The following is an 8,581-nucleotide window of genomic DNA, read 5'->3' as shown; positions in this document are numbered from 1 at the left end:
CCCTCAGGGCAAACAATGATAGTAGAGATACCAGGAGGATTAGGAGAAGGATGGGGAAGAAAGGGGGAATTGCTCACAAGGATAGACATATAACCTCCTCCCAGGGGGACAAACAATGGAAAAGTGGGTGAAGGGTGACAGAGGATGATGTAAGATATGAAAATAATAATCTATAACTTATCAAGGGTTCATGAGGGAGGGACGGTGAAAAATGAGGAGCTGATATTAGGGGCTCAAGTAGAAAGAAAATGCTTTGCAAATGATGATGGCAGCATATGTACAAATGTGCTTGACACAATGGGTGAATTGTGATAAGAGATGTAAGAGTCCCCATTAAAATTATTTAATAATAATAATTTTAAAAACTCCAGTCAGGTTAATTTGAATCATTTTGGAATCTGGATTCTTCACTTCCAGCTTGTTGAATATAAATCCAATAACAACATCATCTTTAAATCCAAGGATTTCTGTTACTCATCTTTTTCTCCAAAGCTTTATTGCCTCCAAATTAGCTCGCTCATGTCCACCCTTCTTCCTAGGCATTCTGCAAATTTCAGCTGTTTCAGTAGCTGCTTCTTTTTGCTGCTGCTTTCCTGTTACCCTGTCCGGCACATGTTTCTCAACAGAATCCCGAGTCCATCTTGCTGCGTTGCTCCAGATTGCTCTCTATCCCTTATATCCAGCAAAATGCTATTTGTATGTGATGGGGTAGTGATTACACGTTGGGCTGCTAACTGCAAGGTCAGCAGTTTGAAACCATCAGCCACTCTACAGAAGAAAGATGGGTCTTTCTACTCCCATAAAGAGTAACTGTATCAGAAGCCAATAGGCACAGTTTGACCCTGTCCTAGAAGGTCACTATGCATCAGCATCAACTCAATGGTGAGAATTTGGTTCAGCATAGATATTAATAATATTTGGTAGTTTCTGCATGTTATTAGATCACTTTTCTTTTGTAATAGACACAAAAACAAGTCTCTTCCAGGCATTGGCCAGGTAGCTGTCTTCCAAATGTCCTGGCATAGAAAAATAAGCACTACAACCATTTGCTGAAAATTCTATTTTGATTGACATCTGTCAATTCCTAAGGCTTTGGTGGAGTTTGGAATTCATCTTTCAATACCATCAGCTCTTGATCATCTGCTATCCTATGAGCTAGTTGAACATAGACTAATTATATTTGGCACAGTGACTATTTTTTTCATCTGATTTTACTGTTTCCTGCTTTGTTCAATATTTTGCACACGTTGCTGTAGTTAGGTGTCACCAAGTCAACTCTGACCCTATGTACAACAGAACAAAACCATGCAGTCTTGCTTCATTGTCACCATCGTGGTTATATTTGAGTCCAGTTTTACAACCACCAGGTCAATCCACATTATGGAAGGTGTTGCTCTTTTTCTCTGACCTTCTACTTCACCAAATATGATGTTCTTTTCCAGGGACTGGTCCTACTGATAACATATACAAAGTGCTTGAGAGGAGATGTCTCACCATCCTCCCTTCTCAGGAGCATCCTGGCTGTCATTCTTCCAAGATACATCTGTTTATTCTTCTGGCAGTCTATAAATCAAACTCAGTACCATAAAGTTGATGCCACTTATTGTGACCATATAGGGCAGGGTGGAGCTACCCCTGTGAGTTTCTGAGACTGTAACTGGTTATGGAAGTAGAAAGCCCCGTCTTGCTCCTGTGGAGATTCTGGTCGTTTCAAACTGCTGACCAACATGTAACCACTATGCCATCAGAGCTCACAATCCATAATGCTTTCAGTGGTCTTCCCCAGAACCATAATTCAATTGCACCAGTTCTTCTCCAGTCTCCCTAATTTGTTGTTCAGCTTTCAAATACATATATGCTAATTGACAATACCATGACTTAGCTCAGATGCACCCTAAACCTCAAAGTGACATATTTTCTCTTCAAATTTGTAAAGAGGTATTGTGTAGCATAATTGCTCAGTGAAGCATGTTGTTTGATTTCTTGACAGCTGATTCCATTAGCATTGATTGTGGATCCAAGTAAAATGAAATCCTTGACATCTTCATTTTTTTTCTTATTTGTCATGATGTTGTCTATTAATCCAGTTGTATTCTTGTTTGTTTGTTTTTACATTGAGTATTATTTTGTAAAAAGTTTGTAGTCTTTACTCTATATTTTTATTTTGCTAATAAAAATCTTTCAATATTGCAACTGGAAGCTTGATTTTTTCCCCCCAATTCTTTCATCTTGAGAAATGGTGAACATGTTTTCCCCTTTAGATTTTCCAACCCGTGATCTTGCATAGTTCATTATGATACTTTACTTTTTCTTGCCTTTGAGATATTTTGTTCAACTCTTTTATGACATCTTTTTTTAAAATTCACTTTAGCAATCTACATTTAAGAGCAAATTTCAGACCCTATTCTGACATCCATGTTGGCTTTTCCTTTCTTTCTGATCTTTGCAATGACTTTTTATTCTTCATGTAAAATGTTATTCATTTCATTCCACAGCTGGTTTGATCTTCTGTCATTAGTTTTCAATGCATCAAATTCATTCTTGAGATGATCTCTAAATTCAGATGGAATATACTTAAGGTCCTATTTTGGTTCTTGTGGATTTGTTTTTTAATTTTCTAACAGTTCCAGCTTGAACTTTAATATGATGAACTGTTCTGTAGTCATCCTCCGCATTGTTTTTACTGGTGATGTTGACCTTCACCATCATCTCTTTCCACAGTTGTAGTTTATTTGATTTCTGTGTATCTGGTCCAGTGAAGTCTACATGTACAGTTATCATGAACAAGTATCTGCAATGAATAAGCTGTTGATATTGAAAAAGCATATCATGCTATCTCTGGGGTCATTTCTGTCACCAAGGGCACATTTCCCAATTATCATTTTTCTTTTTTGTCTCCAACTTTCACAGTAATAATTGTAATTAGTCCACCATAATAGTATGTTTGATCATTTTGGATTGCAGAAGTTGGTACAAATATTTAATTTCTTCATCTTTGGAATTAATGTTTGGTGTGTCAATTTGAAAAATAGTCATACCAACTGGTCTTCCTGATAGGTATGTAGATCGTATCCCTGACTGTTCAGGGCAGATCTGGATATGCTCTTTTTAACAATGAATGTGACACCGTTCCTCTTCAGCTTGTCACTCCCAACATAGTAATATTGAGGCTCTGATTTTAAATGGCCAACAATGGTCCATTTCAGTTCATTGATGCCAAGGATATTCTTTATGCATTCCATTTAATTTTTTATGACTTCCAATTTTCCTTTGTACTGTCTACATTATGATTACAAATGTATGTTTTGGTGTTTCGTCTAATTTTGAGCCATGTCATGTCAGAAAATGGGTCCAGAAAACTTTGGTCCAACTACGTCATTAAGGGTAACTCTACTTTGAGGCAGCACCCCTTCTTTTCCAGTATATTTTTGAGTGTCATCCAGCCTTAGGGTCTCATCTAGCATTGCCAGACAATGTCCCACTGTTATTCATAAGGTTTTCAGTGGTTAATTTTTTAAGAATGGACTGCTCCTTCCTTCTTTCTAATTTATCTTAGTCTAGAAGCTCCATTGAAACCTGTCTTTTATGGGGGACTCTTAGTATTTGAAAATCTGGCGCCACTGAAACATGAAAACCACCACAGTAAGACAAATTGACAGGTATTTTTTGTTTCTTGTTTTTTTGTGGTTTAATTCAAAGGGATGATTATTACATATTAAGCAACAGATATGATTTAAAACAAAAGTATTTGGATCAGTAGAGAAAGACCAACAGAGTTAGAACAATCGAACTGATGTAGAAGTTTTACCTAAAGTGTAAAAGTAAGAAAAGGCAAGAAAAAGTAAATATTATAATGAACTATGCAAGATCGTGGGTGAGAGAATCTAAAGGGAAAACATGTTCAGCATTTCTCAAGATGAAAGAATTGGGGGGGGAAAAATCAAGCTCCCAGTTGCAATATTGAAAGATTTTATTAGCAAAATAAAAATAAAGACAGAATTTACAGTTGCGGCCAAAATCCAAGCATGCCTATTCCAACACAGAGTATCAGGCACCATGGTTCAGTGTTTGATATGTGGGACAAGTGATGGCAGCAAACCAAGACCAGAAGCCTAGGGCCCTTCTCAGGTCTCTTTCTACTCATCTCCCTAGTGTTAACACCAGAAGAAGAAAATGAAGTTGTCAGTTTTATTTAGCTGGGTAAGAAATAAATGTTTATGGAAACAGCATTCAAGAAATCGAATAACACATTGTGAAAATCTGCTACAAAAGATCTCTTAAAAATTCTAAAATAGAAAAAAAAATTTAATTTAAGGTTAAGATGCACCTGACCCAAGCTAGGATTCAATTAATTTCTGGCCAATGAAACCAGGCCACTAAATGAAATCATACACCAGAAACAGAATGAGACTTGGTGGAAAGGTAATGTTTTATTCTAGCTTAGGGTGGCCTCAAGCAGCTAGAAAAGTTGAGGCTAAAACTGTGAGAATGGGGTGATTTAAACCCTATAGAAGAAAGAATTTTAGACAACATAAAGAAGAATCCTGGCACAGTTCACATTTAGTATGCTAGAGAAGGACAGATCAGCACAAGAGAAGACAGAGAAGGCTCTAGCAAAATCTGATTACAGATCAGGATAGTGAATCATATCAGGGATCTCTTGGAGAAGGAACTTTCAGGAAACAATGGTCAGCTCTGTCCAGGAATGTAGATTCTAAGAAAATTAGATCTGAGAAAATATGAATTAGTTATGAGAATAAACAGTCTCATTTTCTAGAGAAGGGAGAATCAATAGCCCTTTGCCCAAGTTTGTCATGATCTGGGAACTCTAGTGTTGCTATGATGCTGGTAGCTATGCTACTGGTATTTCAAATAGCAGCAGGCTCATCATTATGTGCAGATTTCAGTGGAGCTTCTAGAGTAAGATAGACTAGCAAGAAAGGCCTGCTGATTTACTTCAAGAAACTAGTCAGTAAAAACCCTGTGTATCCCATCAGAATATTGTTTGGTACAGGACTGGAAGATAAGCAACGAGATTGGAAGGTGCTCAAAATGTGCCCTGGCTGCAACAATGGCCTCAAACTTACCAGTGTTTACTAAGATGGAAAAGAATCAAATAACATCGTGTACATGAATCGCCACGACTGAAAACCAACTCAATGGCAATGAGAAGTAAAACAATGATCTGGAATGGCATAACTCTTCTCCTGTTTGAGGGACAGTTTGTGCCTGGTGAGTCCCAAGGCCCCAAGGATGTCTATGCTCTTTGGTCTCTTGTACTTGTTTTTTAAACTTTTAGTTTGGGTGAAAGTTTACACAACAAACTTTCCCTTCAATAATGTGTACACATTTGGTTTTGTGACAGTACTTTCCATTCTCTTACTGTAGCAGTACTCTTCCACTTCTCTGGGTTCATCGTTTCCATGCCTCCTCTCCCTCCTGACCTCGGAGCTTTGTTTTCTGGCAAGGTTGGTCATTTGGATCTCATGCAGGTGATTATACTAAGGAGGACACCCCTCCCTTGTGCTATTATGCACTTTGTAGGTCTGTCTGTGATTTGATGGCAAGATGACCCCCCAAAGGTGGGTTCAGCTCCACGCTTGAAGGCTGTCAAGGGGAAAGTGTCTTGGGAGTCCCATCAGTCTCTATCAGACCTCTATTGATCTCCTGTATTCTTAACTGACCATTCATTTACCTTGATATGTAGTCAAAAGTATGCACAAGAGAACAGAGGAAATGCCTTATGTAACAAGTGTGGACAGCAGATGCTGATGGCTGTAGTGCGTCCAAGATTTTACCATCAGTACTAATTGCTTAGATTGAGCTGAGATTCTTCCTTCTCACGTTTCCAGGGAGGGCTGATACAGCTGATCATCTGACCATATTTTGAATAGCATAGTCTAGAACTGTAGTTCTCAGCCTTCCTAATGCTGCAACCCTTTCATACAGTGCCTCATATGGTGGTGACCCCCTACCATAAAATTATTTTCATTGCTACTTCCTAACTGTCATTTTGCTACTGTTATAAATCATAATGTAAATATCTGATATACAGGATGTATTTTCATTGTTACCAATTGAACATAATTAAGGCATAGTAATTAATCACAAAAACAATATGTAATTATATATTGGGAAATATTGTGAAAATATATAATTTGAAATATTTATTTCGAATGACAAATACATGAAAGTTTGTCTTGAAGTACGGTGTAGCATGGGTAACAGTCTTTATGCCGGGCACTCATATGTGGGTGTATCTGCATGTGGGTGGATCCTCCTGGATGGATAGAGGAGTGGTGTCTCAGTTCCTAAGACCATCAGAAATATGTGTTTTCCGATGATCTTAGGAAAAGCCTGTGAAAGGGTCGTTCGACCCCCAAAGGGCTCATGACCCACAGGTTGAGAACCGCTGATGTAGGGCCAAAAGTTGCAAACTGGAAGCATTGGGACCACATGCTTCACGTAATTGTGTTTGTAATATTCAAACAATGTACTGTATTAGGTAAATCTGCTGTACAACACCTGTTTAAAGTGTTGAATAGCAAGGATGCTACTTTGGGACTAAGGTGCATCTGACCGAAGCCATGGTACACTCAAATGCCTCACATGTATGTAAAAGTTGGACATTGAATAAGGAAGACCAATGAAGAACCAATGCATTTGGATTATGGTGCTAGTCAAAGTACATTATAAGTACCATGTACTTCCAAAAGAGAAAACAAATCTATTCTGGAAAAAGTACAGTCAGAATGCTCCTTCGAAGCAAGGATGGCAAGACACTGTCTCGTGTATTTTGGATAAGGTGTCAAGAAAGATCAGTCCCTGGAGAAGGACAACATGTTTGGTCAAGTGGAGGGGCAGCAAAAAAGAGGAAGATCTTCAACCAGACGGATTGACACAGTGGCTGCAATGATAGGCGAGGCCACAACACCACCTGGGAGCGTGACCCCGGACGGGCTGTGTTTGCTCTATGAACACAGGGTCGCTGTGACTAGGAACTGACCTCGTGGCATCCAACAACAACTACATTCAGAATTAATTCACAAAATTTTAAGTTCTACAAAGTTCACATTAACAAAAATTCTGAGTTCTGTTTTCTCTTAAAGCTGTCGAGAACTCCGAATGTGGGCAGTACTGTGTCCTCATTCCAGCCTGGCATTGTTTGGTGGAGCTCATCAGCTACCGTGCACTTCGATGGGCTATAGGGCTTCCAGTTTGTCAAAGTCCTCACCACCAGACTGACCTTAGACCCTCAGCCACACTGGTTGCTGGTCCCTGAGACTCTGGAGTTTTCTGTTTCTGATGTGGATCAAGTCTCTTATTGACAGAGGAAAAACTGCCATCAGAGAGGCAGACACGAGATGGGCAGCCCTGTTAAAAGCAGCATCATGTATGGGTGACTAGGTGTGTGAATTCAGAGAGGTGCTGAGAGTAACTGCTTGTTGAATGGCCAAATAATCTTGCCCAAGATTACAGCAAAGAAGAAACCTGCCTGGGCTCTTACCCAGGGTTTTCCCACCACAGCTGAGGCCCATTATCCATGTCAGTGATTAACAGGTCAAATATAGCAACATAAGCCTAAATCACACAACTGTTTGTACCCTTCTCCAGATTTCTCCTTTTGCTTCTTGGGGATAGGCCGAGACTTGCTAACTCACAAAAATGTGTTTCCATGAAATGGGATCTCACAATTTATCTAATAGGCAGGTTGGGAGAAATAAAAATGCTAATTGCTTGAGGGAGAGTTTGTCAAATGAGTCAGCTGATTGGGCCACCAGGTGGCTAGTAAGAGCAGGGGTTTTGTTTGGTTTTGTTTGTTTGTTTTCAAGAGTATAATGACTTGTTCTAGGGGGTTTCAGTCATGCACAGACAACAAAAATAATTCCTAGTGTCTTCCAGCAAAACTCAGGCAATGAAGATTACATGTGAAAATTGGTGAGACACGCTGGAGGTTCGTTTGCCTCATGATTGAAAGGCAATGAAATCTTTCTCCCAACAAAGTTGCTCAAGATGCAACAACAACAACAAACCTAACCAGGAAACTCCAAGGTGGGTAACAACACTCCACCCAGAGGCCACAGACAGGAATCTGCTGGGAAGCCACAGCACTGGAAGTCATCGATGGTTCTGAGAAACCTACTGGGGCTGTACATTAATCATCGAGTTCATCACATTAAAATGAAAGGTGTCGCCATCGGGAGTGGCACTGCCTGGCTAGAAAGAAAGACCTCTCTCCCAACTAAACCTGCTTGTTGCTTTTTCTAAACAGCTGTACACTGACTGGGGCTTCTCCAGAGAGTCATTGGACTCCAGGTGGGAAGGGACTGGGTTCTTTGCTCCCTCTCTCAGTGGTGATGGGATTAATGAAGCCCTGGCTGCCTTGTTGGCAAACACACTCTGGTCCTTTAAGGTTCTTTGTCTGCAGTCAGCCTCTTGTCTTTCAGAGCTGGCTGCCACCCCCATCTCTGGGGCTGATGCTGCAGCCAGATAATGAACAGTGTATCGGGAAGGGCTGCATGTGGAGGGGGGCCAAGGGAGAGGGCTGATAGTCCTGAAGAGCCAGCCTCACTTATTATTC

The 8,581-nt window shown here is 39.9% G+C and overlaps 1 pseudogene; it reads right to left on the bottom strand.

The window, feature by feature from the left end:
* LOC115873118 overlaps window positions 1-7,538 on the bottom strand; it is a 10,113-nt pseudogene extending 2,575 nt beyond the window's left edge.
* Window positions 7,539-8,581: the final 1,043 nt, after the last annotated feature.

The sequence above is a fragment of the Echinops telfairi genome, unplaced genomic scaffold (assembly GCF_000313985.2).
Source record: "Echinops telfairi isolate 266 unplaced genomic scaffold, ASM31398v2 ScPeMD7_7462;HRSCAF=8500, whole genome shotgun sequence".
NCBI lineage: Eukaryota > Metazoa > Chordata > Mammalia > Afrosoricida > Tenrecidae > Echinops > Echinops telfairi.
Note: the sequence above shows the minus strand (reverse complement) of the source record. Positions and strands in the feature narration are given on the sequence as shown.